The following is a 27,730-nucleotide window of genomic DNA, read 5'->3' as shown; positions in this document are numbered from 1 at the left end:
TCAGGGGGCACTTTTCACCATCTTAACTGGCTAGACCCTTTGAGGAAATATTAATAGAGCCCCAGAACCAATAAAGTGTATATTTTCTTTTGCTGGACTCTAAACATTGCCATATACAAATCTACTTTTGTTTGTACAATATCTTTACAGTGTTGCTGGAAGTAATGTTTCAAGAGCTTCTTCGAAATTGAAATTTTTTAAATAATGTTTATTATAATAATTTATCAGTGAAATTTATGTTTTGAAGCCAGCAAGTTGATTTGAAATTATTCATTGCAATAACAGTCGCCCTAATTGAACCCAAACTGCGCTCAAATGGTAGTTATTATGGGTATTACAGTTTGGGGTCGAGTAATCCAATATTAAGGTTAACTCAAGCCCAAGTAAAATAAAACATTCAAGTATTAACTTTGTAAAAAATTTATATGTTTAAGTATAGATTAGTTTTGAACCATAATTTAAACATATAAAATTAGTATTTCAAAGACAGCAATGCCACAACACCACGAATCACATGAAGACGTGACGTGGGAGGAAAAAAGGGGAGTGGGAGGATTCGTTTGGAGGGATGTGGTCCTGTACCGTGGGTTAGGGAAGAGGGGGAGGGGAAGAAATGGGGGTAAGGGGAGGGTCCCGTTGTGAGAGGGCTCTTTGCTGATGGCTTGCTGGCATGCACAAAAAAACGAGAGCTTACTACATACACAGATTCTAAATAAAAAAATCCGAGAATAAAAAAATCAGCATGGAAAAATACACAAAAAACATGAAATTATTGCCCAATTATCTTTCCTTTAAGCACACTACTGGCAAGTGAAAAGAAACCAAAATCAATCAAATTTACCCAAAACAAATGATATCTAAAAATTATTAAAAAATGAAACAAGAATCTTCACTTCTAATGAAACTCTGGTGTGAATATAAAGACAAATGATGTGACCAAACCAACATCAACCAAAAAACTATCCAATAATACATTCTATCAAAATACTAAAATATACTCACTTACGGAGAGGGCCAAAATAATAAAAAAATACAAAGGAAAATTTTTGTAGGGCAACGGGAACTCTTATCTCATAGTTCTTCTATTCTTGATTGGAGAATATAGGGGAATTCTTCGTGAATCCTTTTACCTTGGGGGGGGGGGGGGCGTAATGTGGGATAACAGTTTTACTAATTGACTCTTGCTCATGGATGGATATGATATCCTTGGCTGGTTTCTGTCAGGGTTGCTGCATCTTCATTCACCCTGGGATGAGAGAAATGTAATTATGGGCATTGTGGGTTGACTTTATTCCTCTTGGTGCAGGAAATCTACCCTTGTATTCTCCTGTTTCCTCTTCTTCACCACACTTCTTGATCTATCTTCCACCATTCTCTTCTCTCTCTACTTCACCTCCACGTGACAGGCAAGACGCCTTCACCTCTCCAGCATAGCTTTTGGGCGCATTATGAAGCTGAGGTCAATGTGTCTTCTTGAGATTCACATCCTAGAGATGGTTGTTATTCTGGGGTTGGAGTAGGTGGGGGAAACACAGGTGGAAGTGTGTTTTCTTTCAATCCTCAACATGGGGAGGGGGGTTGGCAAAGCATGTTCTCATTTTGCAGAGGAAAGAGGTGCAGATTCTGTCATTATCCATTCGCTGCTCACAAGTGTTGTTTGGAGGGAGGGGATGGGGAAAAATGTGGACCTTTCACTGGTCATGTACAGAACACCAAAGTCAGGAAGGCGCAGAATCATGGGAGGAAGGCAGAAACACCTTACACTCCATTCGGGCTCCATTGCACACACACACAAACACACTAGCATGATATTGTATCAGCTCCCCTTGCCTCGTGCACACCAATTTTAAATTACCCATGAACAGTGACAAGTGGCATTGATTAAAATATGTTTGGCCATTTTTGATAATAATGATAAAGGTTTCAATATCTGGACTCAAGAAGCCCATGTTTACAGAATGTAAAATTGAGGATTTCTCCCAAACATCCCTTTCTTCCAATATTTTAATTGAATTTGAATTTCATACATACCTCAGTGGCATCAGTCTCCTTGTCCAGGTCTATCCCAATGGCTCCTGTTCCCTCAGCATCCACCTCTTCACCTTGGGAAGATGTTGAGGCCTGTGCCTGCATATGATCACAATCAGCTTCCTTAAACACAGAGATACAGATATATAGAAATAGCTTTGTGGGTTCACCAAAAAATTACGATTCCTATTTATAGCATGGATATATATCTACACACCACCCTAATACATTCACTTGTGTAACATTCATAACTTGTGTGTCACATTATACACACTATTTTGTAAAAAAATCTATCATAGTGTTAGAATAAAAAAAAACACTCATCTTATCAAGAAAATGTAGGATCAAGTAACAAATCAATACTAAAGTGTGAATGAACATTTGTCTAATGCTTGAATGTATGACTGAGACTTAGGAGTAATTTAAATTGGTTTAAGATATTGTTGCCATTATTATTCTTAACTTTGTCTTATCTTCCTCGCATGCAAAAAGTTTTTGTCTTCCGCAGATTATGTCCGCTAGATGTTTTATTTATCAAAATTCTTATTAGTCTTTTAAAATATAGATAAAAAGATTCAATTTTGGGAAAATCACTCACAAAAATGCATAAAAATTACAAAACATGCTCTGCTGAGAGATGGGTTGGATGTGATTACTCACATCGCATGAGTGCATCATACCATTAGCTCATCCTACTGTAATGCATGGACTTATTTCCAACCTTGGATTCCCATGATAGCCTTTTCAAAACCTCCTGGGTCATTCCATGTCAGTTCATCCAGGCCTGAAACCCACCGACTCGAATTTTGATGAAACTTGGTAATTTTCATCCTTCCATGTAGCAATAAAACAGAGTAAAATATTCTTGGCTATCTCTAATACCTTTTTTCACAACCATTTGAAGTTTGGGTGAAACTGCAGTTTTTCAATGAATGCGGTCTCCAGAGGAATTGTGCCTCCAGAGGTAAATAATTTGCCTCAGCCATAGTTTTTATCTGATTTTTATGAAAATTTGCAGGTCCACTAAAGAAGTCGTTAAGATTCCAAAAACTAATTGAAAACTATCCTATGGGGTATTGGAAATTCTCTTAACTCAGGCACTTAACCACGTAGTCGCCTATCGCACTAGTTTCCCTGTTTGCAATTGCTGCAGGACTTGTATCCATGATCACAGAGCACAGTCGCGTGCTGCGAGGCTTAGGAAACAGGAACACGGTACTCCCGTGAATGCAGCTAGCTCGCTTTTGCTTCTATTTTGAAGGAGATTCTAACAGAAATAATAAGCTTAGTGTATCCTAGCATTAATGAAGTTATTCCGATGAGTTTGTATCCAATTTTTTTTAAAGGTCACGGAAAATATTAAGCAAGAGTGAAAATCATGTATGGATAATCCGCAGCATGGATTAACTGCAGCCGGATAGTTGGGAGTCAGCTGTGTTTACTACCTTCTTGCACGCATTCCTTTTTCTGTCAGTCGGCATTTCCGTTGCTCTAATCATCTATGGTACTGTCTTTCTGCCGAACAATAAGCATGGATGTTAATAGCAATTATAGCGCCATGATTTTAATTAGCAGGGTTCCCACTCTAACTAAATAATAAAATTTACAGTTTTTTCCAGTTTTCATGGTCTGACTGTCATCAAATTCACCGCCTGTTGATACGCCGTTTTGGGTGAAAATATTGCTCACATAACAATCATCGGCCGAACATTGACTACAAATTTAGTAAACGCGACAGACGCCGTGAGTGCAAACGCCGCAATAAATATGCTATCTCTCCTGACATCACCTATCATTATTAAAATGCAGGGCCTGGTTGTGAGCGGAAAAATGGAAGTAGTAGGGTGGTAGGGAAGTGTACAAGTGTCTGATTTTTCACCAGGTTTAATGATCACTGTACCGGTTACCAGTCTTCCAATCACAGGTTTATGTGTAGTCAAGGCACATGGACCAATAACTGCTCTGCGAATACACGTGTGTAATGCATGGACAGTGTCTGCACGTGACTCGGCCTTGAAACATGATCGAAATATCGATTTTTCTTTTCATCTGTCAATTGTAGTTCTACTACAAATTTGGAGAGACTTATAACGTTTTATGATGATATTCATGGCTGTTTCCAGGTTTTTCATGGTAGACTAAATCCGCAGCTTAGTCACGGTTTTAATGTTTTCACGGTTGAGTAGTAACACTGATTAGGGATGCTTTTAATTCAGGAAGGACGGATCCAGCATTTTTTTTGGACCCGGATTCTGATTGGATCCTTGATTTTTGGAGCCGAATCTTTCGGATCAGATATTTTCGGCTCCTAATGCATTTTATTTTATTAAATATTGAGTGAGAGTGAAAATCGAGCAAGGATATTGTGCGCCCGGATAACTGTGAGTCTGTTGTACTGAAGTGTACTATAAAAACTGTGTCGATCAGCGAGTATCCCTAACTCACCACCTTGGTACCGGCATCACTGTCTCTGCCTTCATCCCCTTCATCTGAATCGCTCTCCAGCAGAAGACAGAAGCTCTCCTCCTCATCGTCTTCATGAGATTGCTGCTTCTCCTGAAGATCGCCTTCAGGTCCATCTGCCTCCGCACAACCTTTGAGGGCCTGTCAATGCACAAGGTATTCAGTGTGTATTAAAGTTCAACAAGTTCAAAAAACCCACACTAAAAGTTTATGGGATCGCCTCATGGGTGAACTGAAGGTGGAACCCCTTATTCACCCATTGGCGGATTGGCAGCATTTTCTAGAACCATTTTCTGGATAGGTTTTCTTCTCTATGATTGACTAATTTCAAAGCTTCATATCCTGTGCATTATGTTTACCTCATTTTTTCAACAAATCCTGGATTTACTATATAAGTTACCCATTTATAAAACGTTCAAGCAATTTCGAAAGAATATGTGGATTATAAGAAGAATGTGGATGAATGTTTTTTTGAAAGAGGTGAAATATTATAGCAGATATTTTGCATTGCTGCCTGTATACGGTCAAATGTATGTGTTACAGCGGTGTATGAGAGAAGGTTTCATCATCCAAAATCGAAGCCAAATTCATTGCTTTTTCTGTAAAATTATTTCCTATTATTTCTTTTTGGTGTCAGTAAAAATAAAATTATGTATCTAAATTGCATTTTGGCAGTATTTTTACATATTTTTCAAACAATTTATTGTGCGCCGACCAGGGGGTCCAACTACGGCTGAGCCTGACTCACAAAAGAAGCTATAGAAATAAAGCTGGAGGGAAATACCTTCAAATTATAATCTTAATACTCCATCAGCAATATCTGATATTATCATCTTACCTGCCTTACATTAAAAATACTTTCTTCTGTAACCTGCCATATCAGTACAATAGATTTTTTTGGAAAATACATAATCATTCAACCTTCAACTCTTTCCAGGTGGTGGAGTTTTCACCTTAGGATTGCTGCAATACTGAGCCCAAAGAAGCTCTTCAGTCCCCCTTGTACAGAACTTTTTTGCAGGACATTCGTTAAGAAGGGTCGTTTGAGTGGAGTCCGGAGCAGTGAAACCGGATTAGTGGAATTTAAATTATTATTGCGTCATTCCATGTCAGTTCATCGAGGCATGAACCCCACCAACTCTGATTTTGGCAATTTTCATCCCTCCATGTAAGAATAAAGCGATGTAAAATATCCCTTGGCTATCTCTAATAATTATTTTGCAACTATTTGAAGTTTGCGAGAAACCACAGTTCATCAATGAATGCGTTCTCCAGCGGCAACTGTACCTCCCGAGGGAAATAATTTGTCTTAGCCATATTTTTCATCCGAATCACTATGAAAATTTACAGGTTTACTCTAGAAGTCATGAGGTTTCCAAAAACTAATTGCAAATATCCTAAGGGATAAAGGAAATTCTCTAAACTCATGTTTCATAAGATTTTAGAAAACTTGCCTCAAAAATATGGTTCTATAAAACATCATATTTTGACCTAAGGCAATATTTGAATATAGCTATAATATTTTTCCTAATATTCCTTGAGGTATGACCCACCACCTGTAAAAATAAAATTCATGGCTATTTGCTAGCTTTGTTATTTTAAAAATTATTTAAAATAAATCCATTTTCACAACTCTGGCAGTCACTGTTGGTCCTCCTTCAAGTGTGACGAAATGCTTGTGTTAACTGCTTTCTTTATCTCAGTAAATATTTATGACATGAATCTTGTACATAACAAGTCCCATAATTAAAAAATTTTCTATGTGCAGGTTGCTTTTCTCCAGATAAGAAAAATGAACTTTTGAAATGGAATATTTTAAGGAATTCATTAAACTAACCCATATTTCCTAGGGATAACTTGATCATTGCTTTATAGACCACATCAAAATGCTGGATACGTGTCAATATAAGTTAACTTTCTCCATTTGAATAGACAAAGACTTAAATTAATTAAACAAAAAGATTAATTTTTAGCATAGTGTACCATGTGGTACACTGTGTTGTACATTGGTGTTTGGTCACGGATAATGCGCTAAGCTAAGATAATTAATTTCAAAGAAAAAACAGAAACCTGACATCACCATGAAGTATCTCTTGGACCCAGTGTTTGCTACAGGAACTATCACAACTTGTTCCTTCCACAAAGTCATTCAACAGTAACACTCAGAACTGCCCACGAAGACAGCCATCAAAATAAAAATGCAAAATATAAAATATACTGGAAAAAAATTATTTCCCATTCAAGCTTTTCACTTCATTCTCTACTCCCAACAATTTTCCCATGTATTCCAAATTAATTAGACAAAATTGATCTGTAAAATAAAACACATACCATTCTCTATATCACAAAGCTATTTACAAAAAACTTATCCGTATAAATAATAAGCATTTTGAAAAAAGATGGAAAATTTCAGAATGAAAAAAAATTTTAGAAAACAATATATATGCCAAGCAAACATATGTTTTTACTCCTACGATAAAGTATAACCATATTTTTTTCAGATTTTTAAAATTGGTGGAACACTGCCAAAAGCATGACAAACTGCTTTCCGCCATTTGGATGTATGCGTTCCAAAAGGATATTTTATTTAATTATTGAGAGCAACTATTGTCGATCAGTTTGTAATATTATTGATTATTAATAACCATTAACATAAAAAATTCCTATTGCAATTAAATTCATCAATTATTTTTTAAAAACACACTTTTAAGCTTTAATTTTCAATTTAATGCACAAAAATAGCAGAAGCAGTCATAATTGAATCGTCTTTTCGAATACAGATAAGGGCCGTTATACATGAGGTAAATCATTCCTCAGGGTACCATTGAAAACATTTGTTGCAACCGCAAGAATCTGAGCCTGAAATTAGAGCCGGGGCCGTTTTACAATCTCACAACAGTGTACTCTCTCGTGCATTCAAGAAATTCACCAATTTAGAAGATGCAATTTTGACTGCACCTGTGTACACACATAAGATTGCGCACTGATGTACCCCGATGTAATTAAAATTACTGCGCAAATATGAAAGAAAGGGTGATAATTGGTGTATCGTCTTTTGAATATGCATAAAGGCCATTTTACATGGGGCAAATCATTGCGCAGGTTAGTATTCAAAACAGTTGTTGAGATTGCGAGAATCTGAGCCTGCAATTACTGCAGGGGCTATTTTGCCATCTCACAACAGTGCACCCTCTCATGACTTGTAGCAATACACCACTTTACACGATTTATATTTTGACTACACCTTCGTACCTACGTAAGATTGGGCAATAATGGGCCTCGAATAAAACGGCCTTAGTTACATTAGTACAGCAATTTCGGCAAAAGATATCATTGAATATGACCACATCAATAATTTCCTTAAAAATTCATTTATAAACTAAGCTGTAACAAGAAACTTTGTGTGTCCGACTATTTCCTTGCATTAAATGCTATGCCTTGCACATTTTCATCTATATTTATCTCCTTGAAGACATGATTTTCCATTAGAGCAGATATATTTGCTTTGATGTAACACTCTCCTGATGAAATTAAAAACTGTCCATACTTGAAAATCCAAGAAATAAAATGGGTATGCAGTTTAAAAATGTATCCATATGTTACAGCAGCTAAGCTTTATCACAAAATAATATTAAACAATATATTCATAATATTATTAATAGAAAAGATCAATTTTCAATTGAAAAAACTCTCTAGATATATTGTTACTATAAAATTTTCACTATCTCATCGTTAACAGCACAATCTGTAACCCTGTCAGTTATTTACAATACGAAATCATATCTCTTCACGTTCCTCAACTTGAAAATGGAACCCTCCATAACTCAACTTTGTGTGGCATAGCGCAGCAGCCTGGTCCCTTTGGAATATTATAATTGCACATTTCTCAATCTCAAACACCACCAATGCTCCTTCAAAATGTGATGCCTTTGGTTCCTTTTCTGTCTCAGCAAATACTATGCATCAACGAGCAAGATCCTTCGACTCCCCACTGATTTCCACTGAATTGGACAAACCCTCACAATGTATATGCATGCAGACTTTACGTGCAGCCGAACATTCATGGGGACCAGCGTCTTATTTAGCAATTTATCCGACTGATTTTCTCTCTCGGTGCTGCATGTTACTCGTCTGTATTGTTTAACGTTAACTGATTGAGAAATTAAGCATCAGAGAATACCTATTGCTGGCATCAACAATGATGAAGTGTCATCGCTTCGTCAAAACTACTCCCCGAAAATTCAGCCATATTCTCGCAATATTAGGGTGTTGGCTCAAATTCCGGAGATAACTTCATGGTTAAGTAGAGTCAGGAGATACGAAAAAAATCATTTTCGGCAGACTTTGTATTTCTCCAAGCTTGTAGACTAACTTAATCTTTCGTCAGGCACAATATTGGAATTGCTGTGTTCATGTGCAATGTGCCTAACAACAGATGTGAAATAACATAATTTACTCTTAACATGGCTCCATGGTACATGTTCCAACACTAAAGAATCTGTATTAGTATAGTCTAACACATAAATGATTTCTTATTTGCTATGTTTTAACTGCTACACATACTGTCATCCTGCCCCAGACCGATGCAGCAGAGTGGGATTTAATTTATTTATTTATTTCACACACCACCGAAAACAGCACAGTTCGGCCTTTACATCGGGGTTGATAACATTTAATAATCACAATCATCCATGCCCTGGGAAAGGGTAACATACCCAGGCGGGTCTCGAACGCACAACGTAAGGTTTGGCAGTCGAGGACTTTACCCCGCCGCCACCGAGGCCGGCAATATGCTTAATATGCTCTTTAGGCAATAAAATATTATTATATGCATGTAAATTCTATATGATTAGGGTTTTTTAATTTGCTATATTGTATCAAATAATGCTTTTATTTGGCGTTACTTTACCATTATTTTGCTAAATTATGCTACTGATATGAGGGCACAATGTGAAAAGTGAAAGGCTACATAAAGCGTGCCAAAACGAACAGCTGCTATGAGTACAAAGTGTCTTTGCCACCTATAGGCACGTAGAAGTGAAAAAAAACATTTGCGCTGAGCCTGTCAGATCCAGTGCACCCAACGGAACGTTAAGAGTTTAACAGTGTGTTTATAAACAATAATTATGATTCATCTAAGTGTGATAGGCATTGTTTATGTTAATGTTAATTCTTAATCAATGATATTAGAAACTTTAAAACAATCGTTGCTCTCAATAATCAAATCAAATATCCTCCTGGAATACACATAAGCAAATGGCAAAAACCTGTTATTCATTTTTTTGACCATGTTCCACCAATTTTAAAAATATGAAAAAATAGGATTATACTTTAAGGTAAGGGTAACAACATATATTTATTTCGGCGTGTCTATTGTTCCCTAAAATTTCTAATTTAATTTTGAAATTTGCAAACGTATGGAAAGTTTAGTTCTTGGTTCAAAATTTAAAAAAAACAGGATGATATTATTAGTATATGCAATTTAAAATCAAGAAAGAGATTTTACAAAAATAAAAACTGGAGATATGGTTAAAAAACTAAAAATCGCGTTTAATTTTTTTTTGGGTGTTTCACATTGCTGAGACCTGAAACCTTGGGGAAACACATAATTTTGGATGCACTTTAAGTGTATATTTTTTATTTGTCAAAATAACAGGGGGGCACTTTTCACAATCTTAACCTTCTAGACCCTTTAATGCTCTATTAACTTTTGATCTCTAATTAAAGTGCTTTCTAGAAAATTTTTCATTCAATACTTTGATGCAGTCACTCAGCATTTAACATAGCCCGTCGTGGCAAATGATTCATCAAATAGGTACATGATTAAGTAACCTTTTCAAGTTATTGCTATACCTGTTGATCCCACACATACAAACATTTGGCCAAATTTTACATTAAAGTTGACATGAAATTGAAACTATTAAGGCCGGGATACACGGTACATTAACACGAACAAGTTAATATCTGCTAGCGAGAATGATTACACATTATTTGGAAGTCACACGAGGCTTCCAATAAAAAAATGATAACAACTCACCCTTACGTAATTTCCAGACGAAAATTTTCTCAGTTCTGCGTCCGATTTATGACAAATATTTCTGAAATCATTGAATTCGATGAGCTTTTTCAAGCACAGGGAACATATAATGGCAGGCAGGCCATCTCCAACAGCAACCTAAGAAAGGAATGAAACCATATGCAAGACATTTCAGACTTTTCGTGGAAAATATGTTCCTAGAATGGAATAAAACAAGAACTAAGGAAACAATAAAATGTAATCCATCACTTACTTTTAAGTCGACTAAATGATATAAGGCATCCTCTACAGTTATCTGGCTTGTTACAATTGAAGTGAATATGTTGTGAAAATAATCATTTTTCTTCATGCAAAGTCTGCACGGGGTACCCTCGGAATTCCTTTCTGAAGACTCCGAGAAATCCCCAATGGTAATACTCATGCTTTCACTGCAATACATCATTCAATCTCTAAACCAGTTCACTCCTGAAACAAATCATCCACACAGCACTCAGTGATTTCCAAATTCCCAATATGTTACGAATATTTCCGTAACGTACACCAATGCAAAAACATTGGCCTAATCAAGGGAAAGGGCGTAATAAGCTCACATTAAAATAAGACCTCAAAAAGAAATCACATAGCAGCAGAGTAAACAGCAAATATTTCACAAAAATTTCAACGCCCTATTTAGTAACTGACCAGGCAAGCGAGGCTCAGTTCAGATACAGAACCTTAGTTACGTATTTAACCGCTAGATCACAACGTATGCAATAGGCCTACAATCGAAAAATAAGGTATTATCAACAATTAGTGGCATATTATTGATATTTATTGAGGAATATTATTCAAAGACAAGTTTTAAACGATTAATGCCACATAACGGGAAGTTTAGAATCACTTTTTAGATTTAAACTGCGTAAATGGAATATGACCGTGTGCAAGCCGAAGTTGGGCTTAAATTCATTTTCTGCCCTAAAGATTGAAAAATTATAAACCAAAAATAGTTCTGTTGCAATAAATTGAAAAAAATATGATTTTTAAATTAGCGTTCATTTATTTTATCAAATGGAAATAAAATTGTCTTCAAACGCGGATGTGTGGCCTGTTCTATAGGTGTGCTGTTGGCGGATAAAATGGTAACTACGAAACATCGAGTCTGTACCGAGTTTTGTTTGCATTGTCATATATTAACAAGTAGCGTTGTGTACTGTGGATTTATTGTCCACGGAATTTGTAATCGTATCAAAAATTGTTGAAAATATTCTCCGTGCATGCTACTGCGTCGTGATATATCTTTCAGGCAATTCATTAATTGTTGGATTTTATATTCCTTTCGTTGAAAATTCTAAAGTATTTCATTTTCACGTACTCGTAGTGAAAGCAGTTTCTTTGTGGGATTTTTTGATGTTTGTCAATGCTGAGTGGATGATTTCTTTGGCGATAGACCTGTTTTAAATATTGATTGATATCTTGAAGTGAAAATATGAGTCATACCAGTGGGGTTTTCTCGGATTCTTCTGGAAGGAGTTCAGAGATTGACCATTGCAGACTTTGTGTGAAGAATCATGATTATTAATACAACATATTCTCTTCGAATGTAGCATGCAAAATAACTGCGAAGGATGCCCTACGTGATTTAGTCGGTTTAGATGTAAGTTACACATTACATGTTATCGATTTTCTTTGCAATGCTGCTTACTTCATTTTGTTTTCCAAGATAATTCTCGGATTGCTGTGGGAGATGGCCTTCCCACTACCGTGTGCCCACTGTGTTTGAAGAAACTGACGGAATTCAGTGATTTCAAAAAGATTTGTTTAAAATCAACCGCAGCTCTGAGAAAAAGTTTGCCGAGAAGTTGCTGCAAGGTGAGTACGTTTCGATTTTTCTTATCCGAAGACTGGTGTAGTGTAAGTTTTGAAGAGTTAAAAGTGACACTCTTTGGTTTTTGTCTACAGCAGCGGGAATCTAGGGAGAAAATGTTTGTGGACTGAAATAGTTATAGCATAAATTCATAAGGATTAACTCAATTTCGTAATAGATGAGTCGCTTGGTGACACAATTGGAGAAATATATAATTTTTATGTCAGCCGGTGGCCATTAAATCGAGAAATAACTAAAAAGGCACTTCGGTTATTGATCAAAAGATAATTCTGCATACCTTTTGTTAACCTACAATAATGGGGGACATGAAAGGCCCTCAAGTGAAGAAACAAATCCCTGACGATTTGCTGCTAAAGAATGAAGTGTCATAGACCCGGGAATTAGTTTGTTTTTAACAATATAGAAAAATGCGTGTATACGTAGATGCGTTGTCAAATAAAGTCTCATATGCACGTAAACATATTATCTTTCCATTTTTGGGGGCCTCTTCCTGACCTTTAACTATGATATCATGAGGCTAAGGTTATTTATAATTAAAAGCATCTTTGCGACGTTTCAGAAATTGATTGGTTATATTCACGGCATTTCATGTTGGGTACGATTAAGGCATGATGGGAAAACTAATAGAAATTAATTTAAGTGGGAAAAAATTATCCTAGAAAATATAATCATCCATAGATGTAAAATTAGAATGCATTTAGGATTTTTGTTGTGATACATCTTATCTGAAACTGCTTACTCTATTTTTACATCAAATTTTTCTATATTTGAATATAATATTTATATTTGCTTCAACTTTGATTAATTAGATCACAAAATTTATGACTAAAACCATTTCTGTTTGTGCTTTTATTAAATTTTTTTGTATTAGTGGTTATAAAAACTGTTTCTTCAAATAATATTTCAGATAAACTCTATTCTGTTTTTAAAAATGCATCATAAAATTTGAAAGTTTCCTTTAAAAATTGTGGTTAACAGCTTTAAATATGACCTTAGTAGAAATAAGTTTAAAGGTTACCTATTTTGGGAAATACATTTTTAGGTACTGAAATGTTCATCCACCATAACTCTCTTCAAAATCGTGGCAAGGATATGATTTGGAGAAGGTTACCCAGTAATTACACCTGGTCAGATTCTCCAACTCCATCTCGGCTGATGTTTCTGCACTCGAGTTTTCCAGTGGCCATATTATGTATCTCCAAACCGGTCAGTGTGGCACCGTTCAGCGGGTGGGACATCACACCAACTCCCGGCAAGCAGTGGTGCAATTCTGTATGCACCCAAGCGGTACTGCACAAACAAGAAAGAGAGAGTTCACTGGTAGCCGTACGGACACCAAAAATGTATGGGTATGGCCACCGAGTTGTGGGTTTCATGAATTCCCCCATGCACATTGTTCATTTTATTTTGTTTTCCCCTCATCAACAAATAAATATGAATGAGGTTTGCCTTAATGTTAAATCTTTCTCGACCTTTAAATAGGCCACTATATTCAACTGTGTCATCAACTATTGATTACGTTGACATACATATATTAGATATTGGTTACTAAAAATGAGGTCTGCCACCATTTTAAGACTTTCTATCATTTATGATATCACTTTCACTCACTTGGTATAGGCTTTATTTCACTCTATCATAATTTAATTAATCCTTTCACATAATAAAAGAAAAAGATAATTACAAATAGATTGGAGAAAGTGATAAATTGTGACAACCTCTTTAATGACTAGGTGATGAGGAGAAAAGGAAATAAAATGCACAATTCGCATGGGGGAATTCATGAAACCCACTAGAAGGTGGCCTTATACACACCTTCTGGGTGTTGGTGCGGCTAGCGACAATCTCCCGTTTTCACTTTGGTGCTGCACCAATCGGGTTCATACAGAATCGCAGGACTGCTTACCGTGAGTCGCTATGACGTCCCACTGGACGAATCAGTGCCACACAAATCAGTTTGGAAATTCAGAATAGAGCCCCTGACCCAGTGGAATTCCTGAGTAACCTTCCACAAATCTCTACGCTTGGAAAACATGTGATAACTCTTCATTTGATATAAATTCCTTGCAAGGTTATTGAATTCTTAATTTTTTGAGGCATTTGACTTAAATATGATGTCTAAATCTATTTTGAGGTCTATTTGTTGAAAGCTTTTTTTAAATTTGTTTTGATGACATTATATGTAGTAATTGAGTGATAATTGGAATGGGATACTGATTTAATAGGTAGATCAATATAATTCTTCGAGTTTGAAGTGTGCTGACAGAAATGTTTTCCAAGTACATATTGGAATGATTAATGTTTCTTGCTCATATTTTTCTGGAGTCTCTTTGAGTTTATGCAGATAACTGTGGTGAGAAACTTTTTCATGTAATTGTAGAGTTAAAGAATTTTTTTGCTGGGTGCATTTATTTTGTATTTTAATGGTTGATTTGATTAATAATTTAAAAATCTGGTTGATTACTAACATTCTATCTACCCAATGATGAAAATGGAGCTATATATCCTAATTTCTTATGGGTGAGTTGTAAAAAGAAGGAAGTTGTCCATCGCTAGCTGGGTAGAAAGTGATCATCTTTTGAGGTTATGCATAAATAAAGCCATTTTTTGATGAATTAATGTGGGTGCACCTGCTGATATGTCAGACCATGTACCATCAAATGAAACAAGTTATAATCAGACGATGTAATGCCTGGAGAATTTTCAGGGATCATTCAGCCTTTGTATTCGAGTATTTCCAGCTAGGATTTAATTGGTTTCGTAATGTGAGGTTGAGCATTTATACACTGTAGAATCACTGTTGAATCATTGGAACCCAAGTTCCTTGCTTAATACTAAATTACCAACGCTTGCAATGGGTGAGTGGGTTACTCCAAGTACAAAGCAAACTTTTCTTGAGTTTTCCATTTGTCTTCTTCAAGCAATGCCTCTAATTAAGTTTCTTTGAAGGTTTTTGGTCTTCCTTCACATGGTCAATCGTCATCATTGAAATTATGGTGTTTAAAGCAATGATACCTATCATTTAATGTTGTTTCTCTTAGGGCAGCATCACGGTTAAATTAATGGGACTCTTGATGCACTTCATCCCCTGTTTTCCTTGAATGAAAGAAGGAAATCATTTCCTTTCACAAATGATGGTTAATTGGCTCAAACTTAGACATTTTCTCACAACACCAAGTATCTATTACCGAGATGTATTCATCATGGTCATCGAGCTGTTTGTCTACCAAATGTCTTAGCTTGAGTCATGATGTTTCTGGTATTTCAAAAATGATGAGCAATCAGTTCTATAGCCATCTATTGACACACAGCAAGAACTTTGCATAGTGCATAATACATAATTGTTGTGTGATTGGTTTAGCTTGTTTTAAGGCTAATAGTATCAGTGTTATTTAAAAAGCAGTTTCATAAAAAAATATATGGAAAACAAGGTGACTTTGAGGTTTCTTTTCTTTCTGCATAAATATTACACCCAGTCATAACTTGAATATAAGCAGGAGGTCTAGAACATAATAAATGCATTGAAAACCTGTTCCACATGTTTTTTCCTCAGCTGTACTGTTGAGAAAAGAATATGTAGTGATTTTGGCCTAACAAAAGCCACTACTCCAAAAATTATAATTGCGGAAGCAAATTGTGTGTAACATTAAGAAACTTGATTATTCATTTTTTAATGACAAAAATTTGAATCCTTAATCTTTAGTTTGATTTCTCATAATTTGAATAATGAAGTATCTGAGTGATCTACATTGTCTATCGTACAGTTAGCAGTGAAGGGCCAGCTATCATGGCACAAATAAATTTAAAAAAGACACTGCATGAACTCGGAATATCAGGAATCATCCTGCTAAATTTCATTTCAGTTGGCACTGTAGCTTTTCAGTGATTGATTAATAGGTGTGCAGACAACTCTCCATTTTTACATGAAACCAGATACATTATGTTCAGCATCTTTTTTTGTAATGCTTTAGTGCATCCCATGTATGTGTTTTTAAGGAGATAAGTGTTTTGTCACTGTTACTTTGTCTGCAGAGTTTTGAAAGAGAAGGGGCCGTTGATGACAATTTGGGGCCTTCTGTGGAGGCTAAGGACTGCATTCAAGATGCAATTGAATGCAGTCCTTAGTCTCCACAGAAGGCTCAATGCTCAGCCCAAACCACTGAAATATACATTCCTGTGCCAGACTGCCTACTGCCCAGGGGTGACAAGTTGGTAAGTTTTATTCTTATACACAGGGAAACCTATATTGATCCATCTTCAATTGTACAAATTTCTCAGTCGTATGACAAAAGATAGTATGTCCGTCATAAAGGTAAGTATTTCAACTGGAAGTCACTAACATGTATGCAACCTTCAGTAGTTGTACTTTTCTAGTAGTAACACATAAGGTAGAAATCGGAACCACACAAATCTTTTATCATACAAGTCAATATCAGTTGTACAACACTGCTAATCTGTTGACAGAATTGTCTCTTATCCTGTGGAGTAGACTTTTGGCATAGCCTTGTCAAATCTCTGTTCAAGCCATTAGTGGTGGCTGTAACTGGGCTGTCTCTCATGATTGCCCTCTATTTGTTCAAGCCATCTTCCTCCTTTATTTTAACTAAGGATTCACCTAACTGTTGCGGATCTTTTTATATCCCTGGGTAAAGAAAAGATGAAGATAATTTAAGGTACTCTGGAACCTTGATCTATCGTTCCCGCTATTATGCCCCTACTGTAAGTGATCAAAATTCTCATTCAAAACTCTCAATCAATGTGATCTTGGTAGAGTAGCTCCCCCTCCCTATTTGGACATTAATATTCTAGAGTTTGATCTGCTAGTTGCAAGATTCTCATGAGTATTTTGACCAGCTGGAGTGGTCTCAATTAAAATAGGAGTTTTTTTATCAAATGACGTTATTAATATTATGCTTCTATTGAGTGATGCCCATTATCCTCTTCTAGATTCATGTACAAGATGAGAATGAAGGTCAACTTAATGAGAATTATCCCATGCTGTACACATCAGATCCAGCTGCAATAACAAGTGATGCCTCAGACCCATTGGCCACTGATGACCTGGTGAGTGTACTTTTGCCTTGTTTAATTTAATTTTTCTATGGCTCAATGTCATTCCTTTTTGCGTTATTCCTAAGACCTCTCAGCAGAAACATACATCATTGTGCCTGCCTGTTCAATCATGAACAACTACAGAAGAGTTTTCATGTTTGAATCGTTAAAATAAAATGTAATGAACAGATTTGTTGTATTTTGCCAAACTGACCACTGAACTTTGCTCACTGAGCAATTAAGCTCTCTGTTATCACGGCACTGAGCAGTCATTTGTTATGTGATCATACAAACACAGTTTCACTTCTGTTCACCACAGAACAGAAGGGGGTATGTTAGGATTTTGAGAGTTAAACTGAGTACTATTGACTTAGGTACACTGAATAAGATTGACCGTGACATCATGATGTAGCTGCTAGCAAGATTCAAGTATATAACTCTCATTCCTTATGAGAGATTGATGTTCACAGGAATCAGGTTGTTGCCAATTTGGGTTTTGTGATGAAAGCAGACAGGAATTTATTGTGGGGATGAGAGATACGTCCTTCTTTACCATTTTTAAATAGGGTGTTGCATGTTGGCAGTATAAGTCGATTGCTAAAAGACATCAATTGTTACTGAGGTGAACTCATTTTTATTAACTTCAAATCAATTTCCTTCAATTTGAGTGTTGGACATCAGCAATGAAAGTCATTTGCCAAAAATATCAATTGTTAGTTAATTGTTAGTACTGTTTTGCTATGTCAATATCATTTTGAAGTGGAATATCACAGCACCTCAGCAGAACCAACAGCATTTTTTTCTTGCCATATCGTGAGAAACCATGAAAGAGTTTTCATGAATGAATTATTGAAAATGATTGATTCATTTTAATGAACAGATTTGGTGTATTTTGCAAAACTGACAGCTAAACATAGTGTACTGAGCCAGTGAACTCTCTGCCATCCCTTCACTCAGCAGTCTTTAATTTTGTTATCATACAAACACACTTTTCACTTCCAATTATCTCGGAGCAGAAGGGGTAAAGGAATTGAGAGTTATGCTTAGTGCTGTAGAATTTGGAGCTCTCTAATAGATTGACAATGACATTATGATGCAGCTGCTAGCAAGATCTGACAACAAAACTCATTTCATATGAGAGATTGATATTCACAGGAATCAGATTGCTGCAAATTGGATTTTGTGATGAAAGTGAGTAAGAATTTATAACCAGTGCTAGGCAATTAAGGTCGATTGCCAAAAGATTTCAATTGTTGGTGAAATGAAGTAATTTTGATTAAATTTGGCTAAGTTTTCTGCTGCTGTTATTCAAAGTTTTGAAACATTTTTAACTATTTTTTATTGTAAGATAATATTATTCTAAGATTCTTAAGAAATATTTTTCTAGAAGATTTAAAGTTTTTTTAATCAGTACTCTTATAGAGTTTAATGTAAAATCATTTTGAAATAATTAAAATGATTTTGGCCAGATTGGGTGGCTGCAAGTGAAAGAGAAGATTTTATTATCAAATGATCTTATTCTGTTTTGCTTTTTTGTGCTGAAATGAGGTTATTATTGTTTTACTTTTTAGTGACACCCATTGTTCTATTCTAGTGTCATGTGAAAGAGGAGAACCAAGATTGCCTTAGTGAGGAGAATTATCCTGTGCAGTACACATCAGATCCAGCTGGAATTTCAAATTATGACTCAGACCCATTGGCAACTGATGAATTGGTGAGTTAACTCTCGCCTTGTGTAGTTGTTTTTTTCTAGGGCACAATGTCTTTCCGTAGTGGAATATTGGCAACACCTCTCAGCAGAAAAGTACAGCATTTTCCCTCACCTGATCAGTCATTTAGAAATAAAGAAGAGCCTTTATGAATGAATTGTTTAAAATGAATGATTAATTGCTATGGACGCATTTGGTGTATTTTACCAAACTGACAGTTCAATTTTACTCACTGAGCAATAGAGCTTGCCGTCATCACCGCACAGAGCAGTTATATTTTTTGTGATCATACAAAGACGGTTTTCACTACCGTTCGCCACCAAACAGAAGGGGATAAAGAATTGAGAGTATTACTGAGTTCTGTTGAATTTGGTACTCTGACAGAATGACCATGACATTATGATGCAGCTGCTAGCCAGATTCCACTGCATAAATCTCATTCCTTATGAGAGATTGATGTTCATAGGAATCAGATTGTTGCAGATTTGGATTTTGTGATGAAATCGAACAGGAATTTATTGTGTAGGCTAGGGATTCAACCTTCTGTGCCATTTTTGAATGGGGTATTTGACGTTTGCAATGAAAGTGGATTGCCAAAAGATATCAATTTTTAGTGACTTGAACTGATTTTTCTTTACTCTGACTGAATTTTCTGCTACTGTTGTTCTAGTCTTGAAACCCTTCCACTTTTAATGAAATATTAAGATTTTGCTTATTCTTAAATTTTTATCAATTTTTTAGAAGTCAGTGCTCATGGCCTTGTTCCCCTTTGGAAATTTATTTTAATGATCGGGGAAGTTCACAACTTAAAAAGTTATTTATTCCCAAGATTTTCCCAATAAAGTTGTTTCTTCTCAAACTATGGCTATTATTAGGTTATTTGAGAATAATAAGAATTATCCTGGCTGGATCATTTTGGTTTATCAAGTTAATCTGTTTTCTACAAAGAAACTAGAGTGATCGGGTAACGTACAAGTGCTCTTCTGTTAAAGAAGATCAGATTAGCGATGATGAAGAAGGACTTCACGTACTCAATGATTGCTCTGATGATGTCTCAAATAAACTGATGCATCAAGACTCTTCTGATCAGGTAATACTATTAATGAACTTTATTTTGTACTGTATCACCATCATAATTTAGCAGAACTAAAATTGGTTTCATGCAACCCCCAATTAATATCTAACGTCTGCTTATCTTTTCATGCAAATGGTCTTTTTTATATCCTAAATAACCTGGCCAATGAGAAACATACAGAACTATTATTTTCCCTTCTTCCTGTCCACCTCTCCTTTATGTCTGACTATTGTATTTATGAGGCCATCACATCTAATGAGGTGGCCAATTAAGATAAGGTTTTTAGAAGACTTCTCTTTCCTCCCACTCTTCTTTTTACTTCCTTCTTTTGTGTTCATTTTTTTTTATCCTCGGCAATCTTCTAGAGCGACACATTTTGGCCGTGTTTCAATCCACCGTAAATGCACTCTTGCGCTCTTTCCCGCACTTTTCGATCGTCACATTTCGGAAGTGACGTCACGTAGTGCGATTCCAATCCGCTCTACGTTCTGCTCTGAAGAGCGCATGAAGAGCACGAGAGAGCGCAAGGATCCACCCTTACTCGCTCTTCAGCCCGTTTAGCCCTTCGCCTACCGCCGTTGAGGTGGAATTTTCGTGGGTTCGGATGGGATTTGATTCGGAGCAATGATTCGGTTCTTTAAATCGTTAATAAGGAATCGAGTGAATATCGAATCCGAATGAATCTTGAATAGATGTGAATTTAAGGGTGTCCAGCGACCGGGAAAGTCGGGAATTATGCATGAATTTTTGATCCACCCCGGAACTGTAGAAACGTTTATGTCAAATTCATTTCACAGATAATTTTTCCAGTTCAACGCCCATTTTCTGGTTAAAACGTGTTTGTTGTAGATTTAAGTGCAATAGCTAAGAAGAGTTTTTTCAGCTGCAACGAAACGTGCAATGTCAGACGAGACAACAGAACCGAAATATTCTAATATATGTACTCTATCTGAATGAATGTAAATATCTAACAATGTACTCGAGTAAGATTAAAAAACACGAAGAATAGAATGCCAGGTGAGGTCGACATGGAGCAGCTCGTCAGCCTTGCTTTGAATAATTTCAATGCTAACAAACGTATTCAATGTGTTAACTAACGTATTTCTTTTCCTAGTAAATGCATGAATATGATAATGAACATGAAATCACTTCAATGATTTAAAGTCATATAAGGGATTCGGGTAAAATCATGTTAAAAATTCGTATATATCGCAGTAATCACGTAAGATTAAACTGGGATTTGTAAAATTTCCCTGGAGAAGCTGGAATTATGCATGAAGTTTTCTGCTTTGGCTGGACGCCCTAAATCTGTCGACTTACTGCATTTCAAATATTATGACGGGTACCTATTTACAGTGATTATAATTTTTCATTTTCACTACATCTTTAATAAATTGTTTTCAGATATAAAAACCACTTAAATTTGTCTGAAAGTACGAAATTGGTTGCCTACACGAAATTAGTAGCCTACAATTGATAAATATGTCGCCTATGCCGTATTTTATTCGTTATAACTTCTGCAATTTCATTTATAAGTACATATAAGCATATATATAAGTACATATATTTATAAGGCAATAAATTATTGCAACACTCACTTCATAACAACAACAACATTGCACTATTTTCTTACCCTCTAAATTTGTTACTCAACTTTTTTCAGTTTCGAAATCTGCCACTTGACAGTGGTGGCACTACTTGCAATAAGAGCAGGAAAGAGCGAAAGAGCCGTTTAGAGCGTAAGAGCGCAAGAGCGTAGAGTGCACCCTATGGATTGGAACACGGCCTTTGAAAGCTTCCAATCTTGAATTTTGTGCAGCTGTCCATTTTGAAACCTGGCTACCATTTTTTACTATGCTCGAAATGTAATATCAGATATACTGTTTCCTTATTTAGGTGTTAATACTCTCAATTGTAGGAGAGTCTTCTTTTTTCTAGTGTTCTCTGTGCCTGTGCTATTATACTGACTATTTATTTCTTGCTTCATCATCACTGGTAACTAAGCTCCCTAAAGCATAATATATCAGTCTGTTTGTAAATATACAGATGTCCTTAAAAATGACAAAGGGTATTGTAACCTTCATCAGCGGTGGAGTTTTATGTTAAATTGTAGAAATTATCATTTGTAGTCTATAATTTTTCATTTATTAAGTGCATTTACTCCTGAAACAATTTGATATGCTTGAAAGCAGTCTAAATGTTTTGTGCAAATAAGTTGTGAAGGATTCAGTGTTTTCCGGGCAAACTAATATTGTTGTGTGGAAATATACATCATACAAACTTAATTAAGTCACTGGATGTAAAAATACCTCAAGAAAACACCAATTATTAATTTTACATGTAGAGAAAAAATCTTCATATTTACCCATTGAAGTTATGCAAATTTTGTCCTATTAGAAATTAATCCAAAGATTTCTCTTTTTCGTTAACTGAAAATGGGTGTCAGTTGTATCTCGTCTGAGTAAGTTTTTTTTTGTCAAAATCCTTGATGTCTCTAAACCAAATTATAAACCATAATAAACTGAAATTATTTTCTGTTTTTGCCCCTTTTTATTTTCCGTGAATGAATGCTATTACCTATGGCCTCTGGATTCTCATACAAAGTGTTCCCATAATATAAGTTTCTGTTAGAATATAAGATGATATCTGGAGAATTACACCTCCAAGAACTGTTGCCCAGAGGATAATGACGTGGATTTTTCAGGAATTTTGCAATGAAAATAAGAAGCATTAGGAGTATAGTTAAGTGGTAAATTTAATAACAACTATAAACATAATCAATTCCTGACATTAATTACCTTGCCGGATAGTGTGAAGATATCCATTTGAAACTAACTTTTATTTTATTCGTGTGAATAATTCTAAAAGCACATCTATGTTTCTGTAGCTCATTTGCTAATGATGATGATTGGGGATTTTGTTGCAGCCCAATACCTTTACTGCTTCCCAAGGTGAAAAGGTGGAAGCTCAGAGTAGGGGAAATATTGTGGCAGACCTGGACTTGACGCTGATTGGGGCAAAGAAGGAACTATCTCCGGAGGAGAATGCCCAGGTATGTACAGAATCCTTGTAATTGAATGTACTTATTTGTTGAAGGACGTAAAAATCTAAACGTTTGTCATTGTAAATCATAGGAAATTCTGCTTTTTACATAGATTCAAGGTAACCCATTCGATTCAAAGTAATTAATAATTCAAACAAGTTATCTAATCTTAATGTAAGCAGTTTTTTCCTATAAATGTTGTACATTTGTGTAGTAGTTTTCTTGCCTTATACATTACTATATAAAATCCTAGGACCGATAAACATAACCTCATTAGCCCTCCAGTGGGGACGTGGGGCACCTTGGTGGTCCAAAGTGTTTCATACGTGTGCTGTTAATTATGTGATGGCAAATAATACTTGTGATTTTCAGAAGCTACCCATCATTTAGGTGTCAAAAGTCTCACATAGTTGCTTGCTAGCAACCGACACATGCTTAGCGTTAAAGCTCTAGCTTTACAGGTTACCAAGCTTATAAATTGGTCTTTCGTTGATATTTTAGACCAAACGTGACAGCTCTATTCCTTCTAATTATCGAGAAAATGACCTTTTCTCGTGTCCCCGAAAGCAGTTTTGAAGGTAGGCAACCCACAACAAACTGTCTCATTTTACGCTATGCATGCGAAAAAAGACGGAAAATAGAGATGTTTTTCAGTTAAAAACGTGTAATGAATGTAAAACGATGAATCAATTCCTCGGTGTCGATGTCAATTCTGCGGTCCCTCAGGAGGCCCTTAAGTCACCTACCTCTCTTCTAATTCACAGCACTATTATTTCACACACTGCACTACAACTACGCACACTGCACCTACAAATTCGCTTAGATAATTATTGACTTAACCCATTTATGCCGAAGGTTTGAAAAATGCGAATTTTACCCCGATTTTTACATATTGTCGATAAAAACAAGTTTGAAAACAATATCCGAAAGGATAAAAAATGTATCTCTTGCCAATTATTAATTATGAGGTGTTCCAAAAATGGAACACTAGGCAAATCCACTACTATGACGTACTCATTGATAGCATGCAAAAATTTTGATTTAGACTTTTATTACCTCACTATTAAGAATGATATCCAGGTGAACACTTAATATGCAAGGATATATTGCAGTTTTTACATTGAAAAGTGGTATTTGGTTCAGCAGAATTACCGTTTGTCTGTATTGTAACAGGTCACATGGCGACGAAATTCAAGAAGATCCATTGGCTTCACATCGTTTATTTTATGCAATTGCCAAGCATTTTGTAAAGTCAGCTCAAAGAAGAATTTACCGGAGGGCTTGAGTACCATTTTTTTCCACCGTTTGACGCTTGGTACTTGTCAATATTTTCATCAGCTGGGTCAACTCCTCCCATACACTGATTATAGACCTTGATTGAATGTGGCAGAGGAACTTGTATCTCTTTTTCTGATTTTGAGAATAACGACTGACCGTTGCAAAGGATTGACACCGGCACCAGTAGATGCAGCAGTTACAACACTTTTATCATTTCATTTTTGAACAGTATTGCCTTTTCCATCAATTCGGTAACCGAATGTGCCCCAATCTTTTTTATTTAGGGTAGCATCAGATAGTAAAGGAGGTTTGTTTACGCGATCTTTTCTCGCTATGCCAGTTGCTTGGTGGCCCATTGAATGAAGTTTATCAAGGAGTGCAATGCTTGTAAACAAGTTGTCGAACACAAAATGGTATTTACCGGGATTCTGAGTTGTGAGTGCCTCAATGAATTGCAAAACAATTGAAGCACCTACACCATATTATTGGTATTGAGTGTTTGGGTTTTTTCCTTGATAAGGCTGAAACCAGCAAATGTAGCCTAGACGCACCAGAATTTATACCCAAACCAAATAGGCTTACCCCGAATGAACTGCTTCAACCCGTCAAGGCCGAAATAGGGAATCATGGCCTCATCAAAGCTGAAGTATATTACATTTGGCACAAATTTCATGCATCTGCCATTCAGACGCTCAGTTAGAAGTCGCACCTTGGAAAACTTGTCCGTGTGGTTTAAGTTAGAATTGTCAGCAAAATGCAAATTTGAAAATATTGTTTCAAATCGGTCACGTCCCATTGCACCACTAACTAGAGAATTATGCGAATCTTGTCTTTGCTCCCAACGTCGTCTCGGAACAGAGACGTAACCACTCAGGAAAATTATTCCCAAAAAAAACCGACTGTCAGTTCAAGGTTCACTCCAATATCCAGAAAGAATTCTAAATATTCTGTAGGGGTTTTCATTTTCGTGATTTCTTCTTCTGAAACTCAACCTCCTACTGGCTGGGCAGTCAGATCGCCCTTCTTCCATTTGCGCACAACTTTGGTTACCTTTTTTCCTATAGCAAGAAGAAGTTTAGGCGAAGCAGAAGCCCATGCACCGCCATTTTCAGTAGTATCAGCATCCGGTATCAGATAACGGTAAAAGTTCTCGTCGGAAGAACCATGAATGAGATGAGCAGAAGTGCGCAGCAATGACCGGGAACATTATTAATTGTTCCACATCTAATTGCTGACTTGATTTAAAATTAAGGTGAACATTTCAGTGCGCCTGAATGCACGCATAATAGTAGTGGATTTGCCTAGTGTTCCAAAAATGGAACACTGTTAAATAAAAGCTTATAACTAAAACAAAATATGTTGTTTCAAAAAGTTCTTCATCAAGCACTGTAAGTTAACTATTAATGAATATGCCGGGAAAAATTTATAACATTTGGGCGAAATGGCAAATAGTTATTAATATAACATTAGAGATGGTCACAGAAAGACTGCCTTGAAAAAAAAGACCGATATTTCTCAACAAACTGGCTGCGATAGGTTGGCAAAACAGACTAAATCTTTGCACCCCATAATACAATGTATCTTTATAAAGAGGTACAGGAAGAAAAATCGTGGCATATTTGTGTATAATGGGTCATAGTCATTAAATTAGAAAGTCACATCAGGTGTTCCAAAAATGGAACACTAGGCATAAATGGGTTAAGTCGCATTGGACTACTAGATGTCCCTGCGCAGCTATATAATATCGTCGTGTGAGCACCAAGCGAGCATAAAGTATCTATTTAATTTTTTTCATTTTTGGGAGGATCAATTGATCCCCGCCCTTGCTACGGCCTTGCCTGATGAGAATGACTCATTTGTTAATTTTGATGTAGGTGACTTGTTTACCACTTTTACTTTCTGCACAGATCATCAAAGAGGAGGAGGCAGCTAATGACAGTGCGGGATCTTCTGCTGGCACAAAAGAATGTATTCGAGATGCGATTGAAGAAACTTCACAGTTTGCATGCTCCGTTCAGATGAATGAAGTATACATTCCCGTGCAAGACTGCCAATTACCCAGAGCCAATATTGTGGTAGGTTTTATTCTCATCTAGGAGCAGCATGGCCTTTATTTGAGTAAAATTCTTAGTTGTATGACAAAATTAGGATTGCGTTGAGTGTATGTTTGCATTTGTATGGGATGTCACCCTCAAATGTGCGAGTGTCTGTTGTGCAACTTTTCCAGTTGTACAATATATTGCAAAACCATTGAGATCTTTATCTATTTTCATTTATGTCAATCTTTTTTGTGCAACATCACTATTCTTCTGACAGAAAATAATTCAAATTCTATTCCATTGAGTACTCCAGTGGTGAACTTTATTTTGTCTACTTTCAAGGTAAAAGTCTTTACTATGTCAGAGAGCCTAAACACGAATCTTTTTCACCTGATTAGATCCTTGTTGTAAAATCCTGCTAATTTTCTCATAGAAAGGTGATGCTTCCCATTCCTTTAATTATGTTTTGCTCTGGTTGAAACCTTGCATCTCTATTAATTCTATTCTTTGAGAGTCCAATTCCAATCACCTCTTTGTTGATCCGATCCCAATATATATCTGCATAGATGAAAGATATGGCTTCATTAATCAGAATGGCGTAATTGTATGCGATACAGTGGTTGGCTACTGTAGATCCCTCTGGGTATCTAAGTCTTATGCAATGTTTGTGCTCTGACATCTTGGTTTAAATAGTTATTCCAGTTTCACCAATCTGTATGTCTCCACACTCATGAGGCATGTGATAGTAGTCGCCAGAGGTCTTTAACCCTTATATGCATTCGCTGCACCTTAGCGGTGCTCGTGGTTTTAAAATTTGTGTAAAAATTTTCCATTCCGATGGAAAGATGATGATGAAAGATTTAGATGTTCAGAGACTCGTTAATACGAACAACGTTATTACGAAGTACTCGTTTTTACAAAGAAAATCGTTGGCCTCAACGAAAAGGCCTATCCTAGCTATAGGAAAAGAAACTTTAGTACGAAATTTTCGTTTTTACGATATTACGAGCCTCAGTCCCGGTCCTGGCGGTTACAAAATGAACTTTATTACGAAGTTCCACGCATAAGCTATGGCCTTTAGATTGATATTCACTACGCTAAGTTTTAATAATCACGCCACGTTTAAGTTGTCCTCGTGTACT

General features: G+C 36.1%; 2 long non-coding RNA genes across 2 annotated transcripts; one reads left to right on the top strand and one right to left on the bottom strand.

Moving 5' to 3' along the window:
- Positions 1–1,906: 1,906 nt before the first annotated feature.
- LOC124172338 lies at positions 1,907–10,721 on the bottom strand. The gene is made up of 3 exons (XR_006868130.1): positions 10,529–10,721; positions 4,474–4,632; positions 1,907–2,151 (listed from the first exon to the last, which is right to left on the bottom strand). It is a non-coding gene; the product is annotated as an uncharacterized LOC124172338 (long non-coding RNA).
- A 5,815-nt stretch (positions 10,722–16,536) lies between these two features.
- Positions 16,537–19,152, top strand: LOC124172021. Its single transcript, XR_006868047.1, has 3 exons — positions 16,537–16,604; positions 17,340–17,456; positions 19,039–19,152. It is a non-coding gene; the product is annotated as an uncharacterized LOC124172021 (long non-coding RNA).
- The last annotated feature ends 8,578 nt before the right edge of the window (positions 19,153–27,730 follow it).

The sequence above is a fragment of the Ischnura elegans genome (assembly GCF_921293095.1).
Source record: "Ischnura elegans chromosome 13 unlocalized genomic scaffold, ioIscEleg1.1 SUPER_13_unloc_1, whole genome shotgun sequence".
Classification (NCBI taxonomy): Eukaryota; Metazoa; Arthropoda; class Insecta; order Odonata; family Coenagrionidae; genus Ischnura; species Ischnura elegans.
Note: the sequence above shows the minus strand (reverse complement) of the source record. Positions and strands in the feature narration are given on the sequence as shown.